Raw genomic sequence first — 23,209 nt, 5'->3', positions numbered from 1 at the left:
AAAGTAGCTCAGGATTGCACTCTAGTTGGTGATAAGATGGTTCAGTTGCCTGATAACAACTGGAAAGAAACTGTCCCTGAATCTGGAGGTGCGCATTTTCACACTTCTGTACCTCTTGCCTGATGGGAGAAGAGGGAGTGTCTGGGGTGAGATTCATCCTTGATTATGCTGGTGGGCTTGCTAAGGCAGCGTGATGTGTAGATTGAGTCAATGGAAGGGAGGGTGGTTCGCGTGATGGTCTGGGATGCATTCACAATTCTCTGCAATTCCATGCATTCTTGGAAGGAACTGTTCCAGAATCAGGCACTCACCTGCCACAGACAGAGGACCGAGGACCCGGCGGAAGGTCTGGTTCGCCCTCTGCGTACCAAAGCCTCGCCCGCTGCAGACTGAGGATGGAAACCCCACCCGGCTCCCCCGCCGAGGGCTGATATCTCACCTGCCATGGACAGAGGACCCGCCCTGAAGGTCTGGCTCACCCACCACAGACCAAAGATAGTGGACCCACCCAGCTTACCCACCACAGACCAAAGACAGTGGACCCACCCAGCTCACCCGCCACAGTCCAAAGACAGTGGACCCACGAAGCTCAACATCCACAGACCTGGGACTGCGGACCCACCCAGCTCACCTGCCATGGACCGAAGACAGTGGACCCACCCAGCTAACCCGCCACAGTCCAAAGACAGTGGACCCACGAAGCTCAACATCCACAGACCTGGGACTGCGGACCCACCCAGCTCACCTGCCACGGACCAAAGACAATGGACCCACCCAGCTCACCAGTTACAGACCAAAGACAGTGGATCTACCCAGCTCACCTGTTACAGACCAAAGACAGTGGACCTACCCAGCTCACCCACCACAGACCGGGGACTCGCCAACTTTGGATCAAGATGGAGGACATGCCTGGCCAAGGCAATGCGGACTGAGGACTCACTCGCCGCAGAACTCCTTCCTGTACTCCCTCTCATCATTATTTGATATCCAGCCCACAATGGTGTCGTCTGTGAATTTGTATCTAGAAAAAGATGTAAAGTCTCTGTCAACTACTTAATCATGGTTAGCGTCCAGCACAATAACAAAATCAAAGGTGTTTCTAGAATAAGTCCAAGAGGAGTTTTTACTTTAGTCAACAATAGATAACATCATTGTCCAGAAATGGGTGATATTTCAATAATAACTGGTATATCTACAACATCAACACAAATAATATCTGTGCTATGGCAAAATTAGAGGGTGCAGGAATTTATAGGATTTAGAACTTTGTCAAATCAGTCTTTTTAAAGTTTTGTTTAGTTTAGAGATACAGCGCAGAAATAGGGCCTTCAGCCCACCACGTCCGCACCCACCAGCGATCCCTGCACATTAAAACCATCCTACACACGCTTGGGACACTTTTTTACATTTATACCAAGCCAATTAACCTGCAAACCTCTACATCTTTGGAGTGTGGTGATAATCCTGATTCTTTACCTTCAGTCTGGTGTTTAATGATTGAGTCGAATACTGGTTGAGTACAACAGATTTTATTCCACAGTGGGGTTTTCCCTCTAAAATCCCTTCAGACCCAAACGAGTGTCCAAGATTGATTGCTCTTTATACAGATAGGAAAAGGGGTGGCACATAATTACTTAATAGCCGACTACAATCTTAATACAATTTACATGATTACCGAGAAATGAGTCACAAAATACAGAAGCAAAACTTATCACTTAACCTCGGATACATGCCCATATAAGGAGCTGTTATTCCAAAAATAAGCTATCCTTATCTTTGCGATTTTGTGGGCTTGCGGGAACAACATTCCATTCTTCCGAAAACATAACTCGCTCTACAAGCCAGAATCCATTTTGCTGCTTTCCTACTTAAAATCTCAACAGCAGGCATCCATTTTATAACTATCCACAACAGGATATCAATATCATTAATCAACTACACAACTTAATAGCATCCTTATACGCTATATATTCTTATTCCCTCCTTTTATCATTCTATGATAACAAAACAATAAACCACATTAGACACCTTAAGAGTAAAACGATGCCTTTGTTTCACTCATGTGGATAGGGAATCAACCCTGGAAGTACAACCCTGGAAGTCAATGCATAGATCATCATTGGCACTTCGAAACAATAACTCACTGACACCAGAAAGATTCACTCCTTGCGACAATATCTCTTGCATGAACTGCTTCTCGCTTGTATTGCCTTAACCCTTTCAGTTCCAAAACTACTCACATGCATCATCCTCCTAGTCTCACCCTCCAAAGGCAACATATCCAACTACACCTATTCTATTAAGTCGGTCATCCTCAAAACCACTTCATCTTCCCCTACATTCTCTACCTTATTCCAATCTAATAATCTTCCTAATCGTTCAAACTCTTCCTTCACCCTATCAATATCCTCAGCCTCCTCATCACACAATTCAGTCTGTCTTACTACTAACATTCTTGAAGCACCGATATTTTCTAACTCCGTCTGCATTCTTCTCAATACACATTTCAGAATAGCCCAAAATACAAAAATACAGACAATTGCAATTTCCAGATACAATGCCATATTAATCAACCCATCCAACCAGTCTCTGAAACCCCAATCACCCCAACCATCTGACTCCTTCATGTTATCCTTAACTTTGTGATGAAACGAGTAATATTCTCTGTCCGATCTGTGACTCCCATCACACATTTGCCTTTTACTATAGCACAGACACCACCTTCCCGAGCCAACAAATAATCCAGGGCATATCTGTTCTGCATGGTAAAGAGCTGAGTTCAGTCAATCCCTGGGAGATCATGTCGAGGGCCCCCATGGTTGCATTACCCAAGATAGTGAGATCACAGTTGCAATTGTTGGCGGCCAAATAGCCTCCAGTGAAGCCTAAACTAAAGAGGCTCACCCATCCATATCTCACAGAGCTTCCATGTGTTCCCAGAGATTTAGGGTCTTTCCACTTCCACTTCCACTTCTTCCGAAACAGCTTTAGTCACCAAACTTCGATCAGACACCCACTGTGAGGGACAGGGTATTGTCATAGGAATCAGGGTTCCTATCGCCACCTGTCTAGGGAACAGTGGATTCAGAACGTTAGTGGCTGTACCGTTAAAGAAAAAGAAGAAATTTGAGTCTGTTAAAAACAAGGCATCATTACATATCGAATACATGTTTAAGTCACCTCCCTCTATCCAATCCCTAAACTGTTCGGAGAACCAACGCGCATCCCTCCCACCTCTTTCTTTAGTCATCTGGGTAAGTGGGAAGGTATAGTTTTCTACCACTACATGCGTTTTATTGCATACTCCACAATCTAGTTGGATTCCCGTGGCAAGGGGAACACAGGTATGGTGGTAACATTTACTCTTCCCTTACTTTGACATACATAGTCAAATTTGGACTTAGTCCAATAACAGAGTAATATTTCATGACGGCGGTCCTTCAACAGTAACGAAAAGTGAAGATGCCTCAAGAGTCTGATACAGCCCTTCAGTCGATTAACGCTCCATTTTCCACATCCTTCTGGGTTGTCATCATTGCATTGGAGTACGTCTCTGGCCCCAAGACAGATGATCACCAGGTCCACTTTCATTATAACATGGCCCGTCTATACTGAGGAGAGATTTCGGCACGTGGTCTCCTGGTATTACGGACTCGGCCCCGTGTGTAACTGGTAGTGACTTCTGTGCCTCTTGTACCTGGGAATGCAGGACTGATAAAGCATGGGTTAATTGCTGTGCATAGATAATTAATTCATCGCTGAGGGCGTGTAGGTAAAAATAACTTACACACTCTTAATCGCAATGTGCCCGTGGCAACTCTATAAAATCTACTTGTATCCATTCAAAGGGTCGGACTAGTATTGTTGTCACTCCCTTTGGACATTTTACTGTCTTTCCGGGATTGTTTCGCCTGCAAATTTCAAATTCCGAGGCTTGTTTTAACGCTTCCTGGCAAATTTTGGGATGCCACCATGTTTTTTTTGCCATCCTGACCATACCCTCCTTACCAGCATGCCTAAGGGGGTGTATATAGTTTAAAATAATGGCAGAAAAACATCAGGTACACAAACTTGTCTGAGAGGGGTAAGCCAGAGCCCCGTCAAGGAGTCAATGGCACAGCCCTCTCGTTTCCAAGATCACACTCTGCGGCAGAGGCATGCCTCTGCAATAACCCGACATTACCCATGTCTGGCAAGGTCGATCTGCCTATTAGAATCTTTGGTTCTGTGGGGACCATGGTGCAGGATTCGCAAGCTACTCTGCGGGCAGTGATGTCAACAAGGGAATTTCCCTGGGAATTTTAGTCGCGGTCACCCGTATGGGCATTGCACTTAATACTGTAGGGAGGGCTAGGGCTTACAATAGATTGGTCACATGGAGTTGAAAGGGGCAATCATATAGAGGACATCCAATGTCTGGTGCAGTGGTTGGCACTGTTTTAGATTGCGTAATACTTATTTTTGTTGGGGTGAGAGTGTGTATTGCTGTGGTGCCTTGTCGGAGGCAAGGGGCGACAGTAATTTAGTGTATGCTGCCACGTCGGGGATTCACTCCGGCAGAAATTAACCAAGCCCAGACAAACCCTCATCTGTTTAGGGGTGGTCGGGCTGGTGTAGTTCCCAAAGGGTTTTCCATCGTAAACGCCTCGGTTGGATTTAGGATAGTGGACGTTAGAGTGAACACATCTCTCGCGACTGCTTCATACATGGTTAATGTTGATCTTACACAATTCACAAATCCAAGTGAGTTTTCAACACAGTCTGGGGCATTTTAGAGATTATCATCATTTCCTGCGGCTTCCACGGGCTGTATACATGCATCACTGCCTGGGCCCCATGGATTTGGCATTGCTCTCAGTAGCATTATCTTTTTAGTCTTTTTAGTTATCTGTTGGTTCTCGGCCTCGCGTTTCTTTTGCGCTTTTTATTTCACTCTCTCACCGATGAATTCAATTACTGCTCCTCCTTCCTCTTCTGCCTCAGACCTTCCCCTCCTTTTCGTCCCCCTTTTCAGTTTCCCAGTCGTTATCGGTATCATCTTCTTCTGGGGTGCCGTAGCTCCCCCATTGGGATCTTAGTTCCTGCTCTTAGGGACTGGTAACTAGGGGCATATGGGGGAGGGGCATAGGGACTGGTAACTAGGGGCATATGTGGGAGGCGGCCTACACGATTCCCGACTTTCCCAATTTTACTCCTCATCCCCTTCTTCTATAAACAGGGTTGCCATGCCGGACAAGGGGTCCTCGGGTTTATTTTGCTTCGGTTTCCGTTTTTGCATTACCAATTGTTTACAATTCTGTTGGCCAACCGCATTTTTCCTCTTTTTTTCCGCCTGATCACCATGCCGTTGGCACTCCACCGGTAATACATCTCAACCTTTCAGTATGCCTTCCCTTGTACGTAACTCTGTCTCTCTACGACTTCCATTATCTATCCAATTTTATGCCGAAACTCGTCCCACACCTTTTGCGCCTCATATTTCCATTCCTTAATTCTTTTCTTCCATTTCTTGCCGACCTGTGACTCTCCCATAGCAGCTGCTCCACCTGCTTACTGACTTAAATCAGCCTACTGTAACCTTAAGAATATATCAAGGGTTAAATGACTTATGGCTCAGCAGGATAGCTGCAGCTGATTCAGAAAGCTGCTGCTCAAGTCCTCACGAAGACCAAGAAAATGGATCACATCACTCCAGTTCTGAGGTCTTACACTAGCGTCCAATCTATCAAAGAATTGATTTCAAAATACTACTGTTGGTTCATAAAGCACTAAATGATTTAGGGCCAAAATACATTTCTGACCTTCTGCTACATTATGAACCATCCAGACCTCTCAGGTCACCTGGGACAGGTCTGCTTTCTGTCCCCAGAGTCAGAACTAAACGTGGAGAAGCAGCGTTTAGGTTTATGCACCACATACATGGAACAAACTCCCAGAAAACTGCAGGTCTACTGCAACTCTCAGTTCTTTTAAATCAAGGCTGAAGACTTTTCTGTTTGACGCTGCTTCTTATTAAATCAAATAATTATTAATTTCTTACACCGTACTGTAACCTTTATTCTGGTATTTTATACCTGTCTTATTCAATTTTAGCTTCCTGCGCTTTAATGTTTTATGTAAAGCACTTTAAATTGCCTTGTTGCTGGAATGTGCTATATAAATAAACTTGCTTGCCTTTGGCTCCTACATTCCCCCCCCCCCCCCCCCCCCCCCACTGGCCATGCTTCGTCTCCTAATCTCTTGGTCAACAAGCTGATTACTGTACGAATTCTGTAATCTGTACGAATTCTCGGGTATAAGTAATACATGTCTGTACTGGAGCTCCACCATCACTTTTATCCAGGGCTTGTCCCATTTTCAGCCCTTTACTACTAATTTTCCACAGACCCCACTTTCCTCTCCGGGAAACTAGTTTAACATAATCTGCACTGACCTATTCACAAAATATTCACAAAATGTTTCTACAGACCCCAGCCTGCCTGAGACTGGTTACTCAATTTAAACTCTCCAATTCATAAAACGTTCTTACCTGGTATTGGCACGGTGTTCCCGGGATCTTTCTCAGGAATTCAGACTCAATGGATCTGATAGTGCACTTTTACTCCCTTCGAAGTCCCGGTCAGACCATAGCCACTTACTCAGTCATCGGAGATGGTCCCAGCGAGATCCTGCCATATATAATTTCAGCAGGGCTCTGCCATGCTTCCCCAGCCAGGGTAGTACGTATCTGGAACAGAGCCACGGGAAGTATTTTGAGCCAGGTAATTCCCGTTTCAGCCTGCAGTTTGGTCAATTTATTTTTAAGGTCTGATGAACTCTTTCAACTAGACCAGCAGCCTGAGGTCTGTAGGCACAATGCAACTGTTGCTGAATACCCATCTGGGTATAGAATTCTTTGTTTATCTGACCCATGAAATAAGGGTGGTTGTCTGAAAATCGATTTGGAATTCCATACCTGGGAAGAATCTCTCTCATTAACACTTCCACCACAGTAGATGCTTTGTTATCCGTGGTCGGTTAAGCCTCAATTCATTTTTCTAAAAATATCTACAATCACTAATACAAATTGAAAACAGTGACATCTTTCCAGCTCAATGTAGTCCATCTGCAGGGTCTCAAAGGGACCCGTGGGCAATGAGGTTTTACCCATTTCACAAGGTATACCCTTCCCAGGACTATGTTGCTGATAAATCAGGCAACGATCGCTAATACCTTGAGCCAGCGATTGCAACCGTGGATGCCACTATGTGGCTAAGAACATATCACTGGTTGCTTTAGCACCGCAATGAGTTGTAAAGTATATCCATTCAATAACCCACATCGCCAAACCATCCGACATACAAATCTATCCGGCAGGGGTGATCTATAGTTTAGATTCACATTCAACTGTACAACCGAGCTGTTTCCACAGTGTCTTATCACGGTCAGGAGCATCCTCCTGTAACTTAATGATGTCTTGGCTGGCTGACATTGGCCTTTCTGAGGGAGACTTGCTTTTATTTGAGCTTTTAGTCTGGCTCATCATTTTAGGCACAACCACCCACTGTCTCCAGGATGCCTCTCTAGCTTCCTGGTCAGCACATCGGTTCCCTACACCTACCGGTGTTTGACCTATCGTGTGGGCAGAGCATTTTATAACGGAAATCTGCTCTGGTAACAGAATATGGGAATTCAAAGGCTGCTGACACCAGCTTCTTGCCGTCCTGATAACATATGGGGAAGGTGCAGGGGAACAGCGCATGTTCTGTGATTCCATTCATCCAAATCAAAAAAACAGTCCCCCTTGATAGGGAAAGGCCTGCCATTGGATCACGTAATCCACTTTTTTCAATTTTCCAAGACTCGGCCAGGGTCCTTACAGTTTCTCGTTTCAAGTGTTCTCATGAGCACACTCCTTTTTTTTTTTAGCATTTCTGCTGATTTAGCCACTCCTCCTTCAGTAATTTTGATTCCCAATTTTAAAACATTATTCTGCCAACTGGCCAACACGGAAGCTTCCTTTAATTCTTGACAATACTGTTTCCACAGGGCAATGAGTTATTTTGCCATAGTACTCCTATTATTCTTCCAAATAATCTCCTGAATCATATTAGCAACATCCAAAGCCTTAGTTCCTCCAAATGGTCACAATTCATTTCCCAATTGTCTGAATTGATCCGATTATCTAAACATTTACTCATTCCGCTTACTTTATAATTCAACACAGTCACGTTGCAAATGGCACAAATTCTACACAGTTGCATTCCAAACATCACAAGTTCTTGTTACTTCACACAACAACTTCACACAACAATCGGACCCACTCTTATAGCGACTTTAACCCACGCTCTCAGGACTGAAACCTAACCAGCGTCCATGCTCTCAGGACTGAAGCCTGACCAGCATTCGCACACTCTCAGGTCTGAAACCTGACCAGTGCCCACATTCTCAGGATTGAAACCTGAGCAGTGGTTATTGATATCGATATCGTACAACCTTAGTCTACCTCGTGATATCAATAACTGAGCAAAATATCTGCCTCTTCCAGTATTCGCCAGACTGACCTGGATCTTGTCAGGAAATGACACAAGAGTTAGCGAATGGTCGATTTGTCATCAAATGAGCGGATTAGGGGAAAACCGAGGGAGTGAAAACTACTTACATCAGGGGCCCGATTCCTCTCTCCGCGTCCGAGATGACTCAGCTCCTTGACCGCGAACTCTTGGTGAATGTCCGTTGATATCCCACTTCTAACACCAAATGATAATCCTGATTCTTTCCCTTCAGTCTGGTGATAAATGATTGAGCGGAATACTGATTGAGTACAACAGATATTATTCCACAGTAGGGTTTTCTAAAACTATTCAGACCCAAAGAATGTCTGAAGAGATCTCAGCAGGAGAGGAGAAAAACAGCTTTTCCAAGATTGATTGCTCTTGATACAGAAAGGAAAAAGGGTGGCACATAATTACTCAATAGCCAATTACAATCTTAATATAATTCACATGATTACTGAGAAATGAGTCACAAAATACAGAAATGAAACGGAGCAGTGTGATGTATATTAAATGGTTGTGGACAACAATTATTACCTCAAGGCTGTCACTGTTACTCCTGCTGTGCAGCTAACTGCTGTCTGTATTGCAACAATTTGTCGGATGTTCCAGAGATGGTCTGTGAAGTGCTCTTGTATAAGTTAAACAGACTGCTTGTGGTGCTTGTGTATATTCTGCAAGGAATATTGTTAATGGTTGAAAGCTAACAGGACACGCTGCATAGTCATGGGTATGAAAATATTTGCAGTACCAACAGCCAAGGAAATAAAAAGAATGGCAGGAACCAGGAAGGGAAAGCAATGGTTGATAAATAATAATCAGAAATATTACACTGAATTAAACACTCTTGATTCTTGACGGAAAGTTTAATGTTATTCCTTCAACATCAGGCCGAGCATCATTATGTGGAGTGAAGCTGCATGTCATGAGATAAAGAAAGGCCATGTCTCATGTTGCTGGTTGGTAAGTAAAGCCATCAGTCATCAGTGTTGTTCAAAAATAAAAGATAAAATGAAGCTCAACAATACAAATCATCGTAAGTGATTATTTTAGAGATATTATGCAGTTGGTAATAAAGGCATGGTGATATTACCCAATGCATATAACATATAACATATAACAACTACAGCATGGAAACAGGCCTGTCCGGCCCTACCAGTCCACGCCGACCATTCTCCCTGACCTAGTCTCATCTACCTGCACTCAGACCATAACCCTCCAATCCCCTCCTATCCATATACCTTTCCAATTTACTCTTAAATAATAAAATCGAGCCACTTCCACCGGAAGTCCATTCCATACAGCCACAACCCTCTGAGTAAAGAAGTTCCCCCTCATGTTACCCCTAAACCTTTGTCCCTCAATTCTGAAGCTATGTCCCCTTGTTGGAATCTTCCCCACTCTCAAAGGGAAAAGCCTACCCACGTCAACTCTGTCCGTCCCTCTCAAAATTTAAAAAACCTCTATCAAGTCCCCCCTCAACCTTCTACGCTCCAAAGAATAAAGACCCAACCTGTTCAACCTCTCTCTGTAGCCTAAGTGCTGAAACCCAGGCAACATTCTAGTAAATCTCCTCTGTACCCTCTCCATTTTGTCGACATCCTTCCTATAATTTGGCGACCAGAACTGCACACCATACTCCAGATTCGGCCTCACCAATGCCCTGTACAATTTCAACATTACATCCCAACTTCTATACTCGATGCTCTGATTTATAAAGGCAAGCATACCAAACGCCTTCTTCACCACCCTATCCACATGAGATTCCACCTTCAGGGAACAATGCACAGTTATTCCCAGATCCCTCTGTTCCACTGCATTCCTCAATTCCCTACCATTTACCCTGTACGTCCTATTTTGATTTGTCCTACCAAAATGCAGCACCTCACACTTATCAGCATTAAACTCCATCTGCCATCTTTCAGCCCACCCTTCCAAAAGGCCCAAGTCTCTCTGTAGACTTTGAAAATCTACCTCACTATCAACTACTCCACCTATCTTAGTATCATCTGCATATTTACTAATCCAATTTGCCACACCATCATCCAGATCATTAATGTAAATGACAAACAACAGTGGACCCAACACAGATCCTTGGGGCACTCCACTAGACACTGGCCTCCAACCTGACATACAATTGTCAACCGTTACCCTCTGGTATCTCCCATTCAGCCATTGTTGAATCCATCTTGCAACCTCACTATTAATACCCAACGATTTAACCTTCTTAATCAACCTTCCATGTGGAACCTTGTCAAATGCCTTACTGAAGTCCATATAGACAACATCCACAGACTTGCCCTTATCAATTTCCCTGGTAACCTCTTCAAAAAATTCAAGAAGATTAGTCAAACATGACCTTCCAGGCACAAATCCATGTTGACTGTTTCTAATCAGGCCTTGATTATCCAAATAATTATATATATTGTCCCTAAGTATCTTTTCCATTAATTTTCCCACCACAGACGTCAAACTAATAGGTCTATAATTGCTAGGTTTACTTTTAGAACCTTTTTTAAACAACGGCACAACATGCGCAATGCGCCAATCTTCCGGCACCATCCCTGTTTCTAATGACGTTTGAAATATTTCCGTCATAGCCCCTGCTATTTCTGCACTAACTTCCCTCAATGTCCTAGGGAATATCCTATCAAGACCTGGAGACTTATCCACTTTTATATTCTTCAAAAGTGTCCGTACCTCCTCTTCTTTAATCCTCCTAATTTCCATCACTACTCTACTTGTTTCGCTTACCTCACATAATTCAATATCCTTCTCCTCGGTAAATACCGAAGAAAAGAAATTGTTTAATATCTCCCCCATTTCTTCCGGCTCAGCACATAGCTGTCCACTCTGACTCTCTAATGGACCAATTTTATCCCTCACTATCCTTTTGCTATTGACATATCTGTAGAACCCCTTGGGGTTTACTTTTACATTACTTGCCAAAGCAGCCTCATATCTTTTTTTCGCTTTTCTAATTTCCTTCTTAAGATTCCTTTTACATTCTTTATATTCCTCAAGAACCTCATTTACTCCCTGCCGCTTATATTTATTGTATATCTCCCTCTTTTTCCGAACCAAGTGTCCAATTTCCCTGGAAAACCACGGCTCTTTCAAATTATTATTCTTTCCTTTCCACCGAACAGGGACATAAAGACTCTGTACTCTCAAAATTTCACCTTTAAATATCCTCCATTTCTCTATTATATCCTTTTCATAAAACAACAATTTCCATTTCACTCCTTTTAAATCCTTTCTCATCTCCTCAAAATTAGCCTTTCTCCAATCCAAAATCTCAACCCTTGGTCCAGATTTGACCTTCTCCATAATGATATTGAAACTAATGGCATTATGATCACTAGACCCAAAGTGCTCCTCAACACATACCTCCGTCACCTGACCCATCTCATTTCCTAACAGGAGGTCCAACACTGCCCCTTCTCTGGTAGGCACCTCTACGTATTGCTGCAAAAAACTATCCTGCACACATTTTACAAACTCCAAACCATCCAGCCCTTTAACAGAATGTGATTCCCAGTCTATATACGGAAAATTGAAATCACCCACAATCACCACTCTGTGCTTACTACTAATATCTGCTATCTCCTTACATATTTGCTCTTCCAATTCTCGTTCCCTATTTGGTGGTCTATAATACACCCCTATAAGTGTTGCTAAACCTTTCTCATTTCTGAGTTCCACCCAAACAGCCTCCTTAATCGAGCCTTCTAGTCTGTCCTGCCAAAGCACTGCTGTGATATCCTCCCTGACAAGCAATGCAACACCCCCACCTCTTGCCCCTCCGATTCTATCACATCTGAAACAATGAAATCCTAGAATATTTAATTGCCAATCGCAACCCTCCTGCAACCATGTTTCACTGATCGCCACAACATCATACTTCCAGATGTCAATCCAGGCTCTAAGCTCATCCACCTTTCTTACAATGCTCCTAGCATTAAAATATACACATTTAAGGGACCCATCATTTCTTATTCTCAGTTTATTTCTTTTCCCTTCTTTCTCTCCTACATATTGGGTCTGAGTGTTTCCCTTTTCTGCCTCCTGCCTCACACACTGCCTATTAGCTATCTGTGTTTGAGTCCCTCCCCCCAACCGTACTAGTTTAAAGTCTCCGCAGTTATTTTAGCAAATCTCCCCGCCAGGATATTGGTTCCCCTCGGGTTCAGATGCAACCCGTCCTTTTTGTACAGGTCATACTTCCCCCAGAAGAGGTCCCAATGATCCAGAAACTTGAAACCCTGCTCCCTGCACCAGTTCCTCAGCCACGTATTTATCCTCCACCTCACTCCATTCCTATTCTCACTATCGCGTGGCACAGGCAGTAAGCCTGAGATTATTACTTTGGAAGTCCTTTTTTTTAACTCTCTTCCTAGCCCCCTGAATTCTCCTTTCAGGACCTCTTCCCTTATCCTACCTATATTGTTGGTACCTATATGTACCATGACCTCTGGCTCCTCTCCCTCCCCTTTCAGGATATCCTGGACACGCTCAGACACATCCCGGACACCGGCACCAGGGAGGCAAACCACCATCCGGGTCTCCCGACTGCGTCCACAGAAACGCCTATCTGACCCCCTCACTATAAAGTCCCCTATTACTACTGCTCTCCTCTTCCTTTCCCTACCCTTCTGAGCAACAGGGCCGGACTCCTTGCCAGAGGCCCGGGCACCGTCGTTGCCCCCAGGTAGGCTGTCCCCCCCAACAGTACTTAAACAGGAGTACTTATTTCCAAGGGGTACAGCCACCGGGGTACTCCCTAGTCCCTGCCTCTGTTCCTTGCCCCCCCTAACAGTGACCCACTTGTCTACCTCCCGTGGTCTAGGAGTGACCACCTCCCTGTAACTCCTATCTATAACCTCCTCACTCTCCCTGATCAGACGGAGGTCATCAATCTGCCGCTCCAGGTTCCTAATACGGTCCCTTAGGAGCCCCATCTCGTCACACCTGGCGCAGATGTGGATGTCTGGAAGACTATCAGACTCCCAGACACCCAGAACAAAAAACTGCCCTGGCAGTCATACTCTCCAAACAAAGCCCCGCGCTCGGTTACTAAACCTACCGCCCGGCCGCTACTCCAACCGCTCCAACCGCCCACCCAAAAGAACTGAGTGATCTCCTGGGAGAGGCGAAAAACCGGATAAAAAACCCAGGCCAATTTGGGAAAAAATCCGGGAAATTCCTCTCCGACCCCAAGCTAGGCGATCGAAACTAGTCTGGGAGATCACACAGGTCTTACTCCTTACTATCCCCACACAATCCCCACACAATCCCCACACAATCCCCACACACTACTTCCCAAGCAACACAGCTTGGTGCTGCTTGCTGCTGCTTGCTACTGTGCAGGGTATCATTTGCAAAGATTTGATATTGAAGATCAAGTTGTGACTGCCTGTTAGTTGTAGTTCTTTCTGTGTCTGTTCCTCCTTCTTTCTAACTCAAAACCTGCATCTTCACCTGATCCAGTAAGTTTACTGGCGCCCCAGGATTGCAAGTAACCTAAAGTGATAGAGAAGCAGGACAAGGCAATGAAGGACCTGACTATTTGTCATCTCTAGACTCATGCCAGATCTCTTTCATCATTCAGACATGGATGGGCAGATTTTTAGTGAGGAGCAAAATGCAGAGAGAACATGTCAGCTGGTGCTTGTGATAAACATTACATGCTCAGACATATGATTGTAATGTATAGGAAGGAACTGCAGATGCTGGTTTAAACCGACAATAGACAAACTGCTGGAGTAACTCAGTGGGTCAAGTAGCATCTCTGGAGAAAAAGAATAGGTGACATTTTAGGTCGAATCCCTTCTTCAGGCTGAAAGACGGAAAAGGCCAGAACAAAAACAGGGCAGCTTACAACCCAGTGGTACAAACATTAATTTCTCTAATTTCAAGTAACTCCAATATTTATCCCCTCCCACCCCTTACCCACCAATCCCTAACCCAGTCACCCTATTAGTTCCACTGTCACATCTTTGCATCCCTGACATTAGCATATCTTCCCCAGCCAACAATGGGCCATTATGGACTCCACCCTTCCTGAGGTCATCTGTTGCTGGCCCAGATTTGTTCTGGCTTTTCTATCTTTCAGTCTGAAGAAGGGTTCTGACTCAAAACATCACCTATTCCTACTGTCCACAGATGCATCTGAACCGCTGGAGTTACGCCAGTATTTTGTGTCTATCTACATGATTGTAATGTTTCAGGTTGTCACTACCTTCACAAACATGAAGTCATAAGTGATAGCAGCAGAATTAGGCCATTCGCCCCACTGTCTACTCCGCCATTCAATCATGGCTGATATATCTCTCCCTCCTAACCCCATTCTCCTGCTTTCTCCCCATAACCCCTGACACACGTTCTCATCAAGAATCTATCTCTGCCTTAAAACATCAGTAAAACTAACTCACCCAAACAGAATCCACTTCTGAAAGAATTATTAAAATAATTAGAATACATATTGTCACCTTCACCCAAATTAGAATGACTTGTTATCTACTTCCCTTTAGCTTGGTTTATGCCTCAGATGCACTACCTGGAAATAGGAGAAGCCATTAGAATATTTGTGAAAGATATTTGTGCTCACACCAGATATGCTTAAGATTTCCACCATGTTCCTGTATCAGTGACTTTGTCTCTGAATTGAATTAGTCCAGCAGCACTAGGCACCAGGTTACTTGGTTGTGATTCCAACCTCTAAAAGGAATCAGTGAAACTATCATGTGCCGTCTCAACAAAAGCTGATCCCAGCAGTGCTTTAAGTATCATCAATAAAAACAGAAAATGCAGAAAATGCTCACCGTGTCAGGCAGCATCTGTCGAAGGAGGGACAAAGCTAAGTGATTCAGGTCAAAGACTTCATACAAATGTATGCTTTTTGGGGGGATTTGTCTTCACTCTCAATTGGTTTGCTTTGTTTTGCTTCAGGATAACAATGTATTTTTACAGCATATGACTGCAGCATCAGAGTATTTAGACTGTTTTGCTACTTTGATATATTTGTTTAACATAGATAATGTAGAGGGTATGATTCATGTTAACTCATGTTTGTAACATATTAGAATTGTAACTTTCGGTTCAAAGGGTAAAACATTCAACTCTGTCCATGAGTATGACAATTTTCCTGCTAATAATTACACAACTGACATCATTCAGGTTAGCCTTACATAAGTAGTATTAATAGCCTAAATAAACACAGCTAATTATGGATCTGTTGTTTCAAGTGTTTTGATTCAGTCTGAAGTTCCAATCACAAATATACTTTGTGTGATCACTTCCATGTCATTAGAATGGTAGTAGCTTTAGTTTGACAAATAGGCTGCCATTCCACATTGCTGAAGAAAGCCCATATGCTATGTTAACCATGTCACAAAAGATTTGTTTGTTTGAGTATTACAGTGACATATTGGGTTCCAGTCCAAATCCCTTAATTCAGCTTTGTTTTTCAGTTTTTAACAAGGTTTCTGAATTTTTGTATTGAAGCCAATTAGCTGCTATTCTTCATCTTTACCATTCTCGCAGTAACTGTCTTTCTGCTGCTTGATTGTGACACCTTTGGAAATTTTGTAATGGCCTGAAACTGAATTTGACAGAATCAATGGAGCCCATATTGCATAAAACCTGCAGGACCTTATAACTGTTAAACTTTTAAAAAAAACTTTTGTTAAATATCCAGAAGTGCAATCTAATAATTCAGTAGTTTTATTGCACTAAAATGAATGATGTAATTATTTGAATTAAGCCTTGTAAATAATGCAGCAAAGGGGAAATTAACGTTAAAAAATTAATTCTAATTATTGGAATTAGGAATATAAATAATGAACTAAAGGAATAATGAAAAAATCAAAAGTTCATTTTCCAATAACTTGAATTAAGAAAATTGCATTACACGGGTTAGAAAGTGTGTGGTGCTTATTTGTATTAAAGTACATTTCAACTGTGTGACTGAAGATAGACACCAAATGCTGGAGTAACTCAGCAGGACAGGCAGCATCTCTGGAGAGCAGGAATGGGTGACATTTTGGGTCGAGACCCTTCTTCAGACTGCGTAGCTGTTGTATCTGTTAGAACTCATAAGTACCTTGCAACTATTTTCATTTTCTAAGAATGTTTTATCAAAGTTTTGCAGGCACATATTTACAGATCAGCTCTGGAAATCTGTGATCAGATGAGATCTCTCACTGTGCACTAACAAACACGAGAAGAACAAAGGTAGGACTTCCTGGTCCTCAGCAGTCTCCTTCAGCTGTGGAAATATGAGCTCACTTACAGTTCAAAACAAAACCAAACATCAATAAGGTGAAATCTTCCAAAGCCAATTGATTCCTAGACAAAAGGCTTTGACGTCTTTGGGTCACTGAAACATGTCAATGGTTTCAACAGCACAGAGTACTTTTGAGTTGTAGGTTTGCCAGTAACAAGTACACACCCACCTTGAACTAACAAAGGAATCTTTAGGGTAGGTTCTTTCGAATGAGCACACATCAGCACATCCTGCAATGGATATCCGAGTAAGATTTTCTCTCCCTAACAATTATGTGTGTCTTTAAGTAAAAGAGGAAGTGAAGTTACTGATATGCTGTACTTAAATAATCAGTATTGCAGAGATAAGTGGAGGGAGATTGGGGAGGTGGGGGGGATCGCAGGCTCTTTCCCCTTTATAATTATTAAATACATTTATGCATGTTTAAAGTGTCTCATCAAATGAGGTTACATTTAAATTCATGGCATGTTATGAAACAGGTTATGAATTAACACAAATATTGGGATTATTTTGCTTGTGACCAGGAGAAATATTTGATCAGTAAATTGAGTTGGAATTGATGCTGCCAACATCCTTCGAGTGTTTGAGTTGGTATTGCAGCAAGCTGCTTACTAAAAGACCTAAGTGAATGTACTGTACATTACCACTGACCTAAAGGGCATATTTACCTCATTCTTTCTCCAGCAGGATTTCGGCAAGACTTGCAATCAGCTTTTGCACTCCGTAGTAAGAATGGTTTTGACAATCTCCCAGTGAGACATTTGAAATCAAGCAGTAAAATAAATGTGATGGTGCAGCTGGACTATATATGCAAGACTCAGAGAGATGAGTGGCAATTTTAATCCAGTTCAATTTATTGTCACGTGCACCAAGGTACGTACAGTGAAAACCTTTTTTGTTGTGTGCTAACGAGTCTGGATCACAGATCCCTGAAACTACAAATTTCTAGGTCCATCCAAAACCAGAATCTAAGGTAGAAAACAGCTAAAATGGTAAAATGTTTTTTTTTAAAACACATTCCCTGTATATCTAATGTTTAGAATTTTGTTAAAATTGTACTCCATGGAATATTGCCAGCTGGTGAAACTGGACAGCTGTTTTAAGTGAAGCAGACAGTGTGGAAATGGACAGTGAATATAAGGAAGTGAGGAAGGGGAGGTGGTAATAGTTCCAAAGGGATGAGTGAGAAGGAAGTCATTTTCTGGTCAGGGAGACGATGGTGGCCTTCTCAAATCATGGCTGCTCAAGGATACAGAACACAGATAATATGCTTGCTGGTGGTCTGAAGCCATAGGGAGCGATGTAATGACAGTAGGCTTGACTCAGGATTTTGGCAATCTCAAGAGTTTGTTCCTGTTAACTCTTTAATCACTGGAGTGACTTTGAAGTCAGAATTTGCTTTGCATTTTTCTGTGGTTATCATGTCACTGAAGATATTGTAAACAATTAAGAAACTTATCTTGCTCTCTGACAATGTTAATGTTCTTACATGTCTTTTGATAAACAGTGAGTTAGTGGTTTATCAATACTGACTGCACTTCATCAAGTTGTTAGTGATGGATTCATAGCCTTGTTTTACTTATTTTTTCATAGGTGCCATATACAAACCACATATTTGGAGACATTAAATTGTTTTATACCAGGAAGTTGATCAAATTAATTATACTGAGCACTCCCCCCACCCCCCCCTCGCCCCTCCAAAAAGCTATGAAATAATGATAATAAAGATAACAATGTATCTATTATGGAACATTTCTAGGGCTGAGCAAAATTAATTAAATCATGGATTGCCTATAAACCTCAGGCGCTGTCTGACAGTCATTAGAAATGAAATGTAACAATAAAACTCAGATCTATTACAGCTGTCCCTAGTAAGATAGATTTGTGCAAAGATAGCTTGTAAAGGAAAGGAACCCAAGTACAGACAGGCTATTAGAATTCCCATGTTTAGCATTAAAACAAATGATGGAAATAGTTCTTTTCAGCAATATTCCTCATTAAATATTACTTTACTATCTTTTTAACAGCTTTAGTGGTAACTTTAATTGCCTGTTAATGGTACATTTTTTGAATTGTTCATTAATCCTTTTGAAGATGAAATGATTTCAAAACGCCTGTTTTGTATCACGAGCAGTAAATCTACCTAAACACCAGCATATTGTTACATTTCTTGAAATTTTAATTATTTTAAATAACTAAATATGGATTAATCTACTTCTGTTTAATTTTATTTTCACATGAATGCAGATCCATAAAAATAAAATTCAATACAACATTACTTAGTAATTTGCAAACATTCAATTATCATTGGTTCTGGAATTTCAATTTTCTTTTTCTTTTCAGGCATTTCCAGTAAGAATGTGAATAGTTGTCATTCCCATGGTGTTCACAAAGTTGGTTCAGTCTTTCCAGGACTGCAATTTTAAAGGTGTCAAAATCTCATGGCAATAAATAATCTCTAAAATCCATGACTTTCTCCCAATTCAATGCACCAAAATCTTTTTTTCCAACTCTGCAATTATTGGATGCTTTTCTCTTTTGAGATAATAATTTCTTATTCGAATAATTTTGCAATGTATTTTGTTTCGGCTGTTGCTGGACACCAATGTTCTGCAAGCTGAGAGCCTAAGTGGTGCAGTAAACTGAAAAGAGTGCAGAGAACATTTACGAGGACGTTTCCAGGACTCAAGGGTCTGAGCTATTGGGGGAGGATGCACAGGCAAGGCCTTTATCCCTTGAACTGCAGGAGGCTGTGATTGTTTTAGTTTAGTTTAGAGATACAGCATGGAAACAGGCCCTTTTGCCCACTGAGTCCGCGCCAACCAGCGAACACCCGTACACCAGGTTTATCCTACATAATAGTGACAATTTACAGAAGTCAGTTAACCTGCAAACATGCATGCCTTTGAAATGTGGGAGGAAACGAGATCACCCAGAGAAAACCCACGCAGTCACAGGGAGAACATAAAAATTCTATACAGACAGCACCCCGACATCAGGATCAAACCCGGGTCTCTGGCGCTGTAAGGTAGCAACTCTACCGCTGCATCACTGTGCCGCTCTAAATTATATATAGATCTTACAGAAGGTGATCTGTGGAATTCTCTGCCTCAGAAGGCAGTGGAGGCCAATTCTCTGAATGCATTCAAGAGAGAGCTAGATAGAGCTCTTAAGGATAGCGGAGTCAGGGGGTATGGGGAGAAGGCAGGAACGGGGTACTGATTGAGAATGATCAGCCATGCTCACATTGAATGGCGGTCCTGGCTCGAAGGGCCGAATGGCCTCCTCCTGCACCTATTGTCTAGTCTATTGTCTATCTCATAGAAATGTATAAAATCAAGAGGTGAATAAATTGGAGAAATAAATTTTCCCAAGGTAGGGGTATCAAGAACTAGATTAAATGAGTTTAAGTTGACAGGGGATAAAGATTTAATAGGAACTTGAGGGGTGACTTTTGCACACAGAGAGTGATGAATAAATGTAATGAATTGCCAGAGGAATTAGTTGAAGCAGTTACAATAACAACATTTAAAAGATATTTGGATACGTATAGGAAAAGTTTAGGGGGATGAGGGCCAAATATAGGTCAGTGAGACTAGCTTAGATGGGGCATTTCGTTTGGCACGGATGAGTTGGGGCAAAGGGTATATTTCTGTACTGACTCTAAGACTATAATGACTCTTAGACTACAGAGCAATTCCTCCAGGTCATAAGAGAAAGGTTTTAAATTAAAATCTTGGGATTCCCAATAGACATTTCCTCATGTTCTCTCAGAATGAAAGAAAAGTAATAGTTAAGCACAGAAAAAAAATGATTAAGGTAGTAATGAAGCAGAATATATCCTGAAAGGTATTAACCCTCAACAGTTATTCATAGGCAACACATTCTAGTGATGATTTCAATGAGGATCAAAGCTCTTTACCTAGAGTCTGTTTCACTTGAGAAGATAGTGTGGCCATTTCTACATAAAGACCTGCAGCTAAGTATATCTCCATGGTCAAAGCTGCCTGTGGCTGAAATTAATGTCTGCTTACAGTTTTAATGCCACTGGCTTATTTCAAACAGCCATTGGCATTTTATGTGGATTCATCAAAAATGCATTTGAGCCATCATCAGAAAGCTAATGAATTGAGTGAGCTTGATATATCAGACTAAGATAATAATGTGTTGGGATCAATGTCTTTTAAGATGCTATTGTTAACTATTTTAACTTAATCATTAAAAATAAATACTATTTGTTGAATCTACAAATTCTGTGACAGTGTGAAATGGATTATTTATGATGATGCCAGATGAGGTGGAATCTGGCCAATTAGCTGTAATCTGCTGTGATATGATCAACTTCAATAATTCTAATGCGTAGGAAGGAACTGCAGATGCTGGTTCAAACCGAAGATGGACACAAATGGCTGGAGTAACTCAGTGGGTCAGAGAGAATCTCTGGAGAAAAGGAATCAGTGACATTTTGGTCTTGACCCGAGCTCCTCTCGGAAGGAAATCACATGATCATATGGCTTGTGAATGAAAACCATTTACTCAAACCTATATTGGTCAATGGATTATCTGAATATGGAAAACAATGCCAATTAAATACGTCCTCCAAGACTTGTATTTTAGATGTGGTATAAAAACATAAAAAGCATGTTTAATATTTTAAAAGATTTAAAGAAACTCAAATGTGTATCTTACATTAGAATGGTTGGAGGTACACGAGACTACAGATGCTGGAATATTGAGCAAAAAAAAGGCGCTGCAAGAGCTTAGCAGCTTCTGTTTACATTTGTGTGGGAAGGAACTGCCGAAGCTGGTTTAAACCAAAGATAGCACAAAAAGCTGGAGTAACTCAGTCGGACAGGCGGCATTTCTGGAGAGAAGAAATGGGTGATGTTTTGGGTCGAGACCCTTCTTCAGACCTGGTTTTCTGCCACTGCTTTTATTTCATGGCACCTTTCATTTCTCTCCCTACCTGAGCTGCAGTTTTTGTTTTAGAATAGTTGGATTTACAGAGGTAATTATCATCACTTTGGAAATATAGAGTCATAGTCATAGAGTGATATAATGTGGAAACAGGCCCTTTGGCCCAACTTGCCCACACCGGCCACCATGTCCCAGCTACACTAGTCCCACCTGCCTACGCTTGGTCCATAGGCCTCCAGACTTTAAAAACACATGAATAATGACTACATAAAACCTGACATAAACTATTCAATGGTGTCACCATTTCCATCACACAGCACTAAGACCAAGGTTTAAAATCATCAGTTGCAATTAATTGTAAGATTTTAGCAAATTAGAAATGATTAATTGTAGTTTTGATAGCATAATTCAAAAGTAACAGAAACAAAACCTAATGGGTTAAGATAGTTTTGCACACTTTAATGATAACCCATTCTATAAAATATGTTAAAAGATGTTGGTGATGTGGAAAATATCACAGCTCCAGTAGTTTCCTCCATCATTAAGTAAAACTTGTAGACTGACTCCCCTGATGCTGATTACTTTAATTACAATCCAACATTCCTGGAAGTGGTTTGCTCAGTAAATTCCAGCCAGGACCATTTCTTTAAGCAGATGATTTTTTATTTTTTTTACTACTTTGCTAGTTTTCTTCCCCCAGTCCACAAATGAAGGCACAAGATTCTGACCTGTTATCACACCCAGCCAAAGTGATTGTCATAAGTAATGCTTCTGGTCTCTGGACTGATACAATCTCATCAATCCATCTTTTGAGACATTAAACCAATGGTCTGTCTGCACTTATAGCGGGAAAAATAGATCTCATAATAATATCTGGATCTTCAAGCCTGCCTCACTATTTAGAATGATCATGCCGATCTATACTGCCCTCAATTCCTCTTCTGTTCTAATTTCCCATAACCTTCAATTTGTCAATTTGTAAAAAAATATTTAGCTAATTCCACTTTAAGCACTTCTCATAAGGTGGACTCCACCATGTTTACATACAGAAAACTTCAGAGATTGACTACATAAGATCCACTATTGAAGCCTAGCTGTACTTATTTAGCTGCATGGGTCAGGTCATTCACTTATCCAGATGTCTGAAACAGGCAATCTGTTTGCGACACTGTCATGCGGAGAGATTGCCAGGTGCATAGAGGGGTTGATTTAAAAAATGTTGAAGACCTCCTTGATGAAAAGCAACATCTCCCCTGGTTTGTAGAGCATAGTACAGCACAGGCACAAACCTTTCAGCTCAAAATGTCTGTGCTGAACATAATGCCACAAACTAATCTCATCTACTACACATGATGTTCCCTCCATTCCCAACAAATCCATGTGCCCATTTAAACACCTCTTAAACTGCACCATCATGTCTGACACCACCAACATCTCTGACTCCTGGGACTTCTGGACCATGACTGTTTGA

Source organism: Rhinoraja longicauda, chromosome 1 (genome assembly GCF_053455715.1).
Source record: "Rhinoraja longicauda isolate Sanriku21f chromosome 1, sRhiLon1.1, whole genome shotgun sequence".
NCBI classification, from domain to species: domain Eukaryota; kingdom Metazoa; phylum Chordata; class Chondrichthyes; order Rajiformes; family Arhynchobatidae; genus Rhinoraja; species Rhinoraja longicauda.
The sequence above is the reverse complement of the archived record's forward strand: the minus strand, read 5'-3'. Positions refer to the sequence as shown.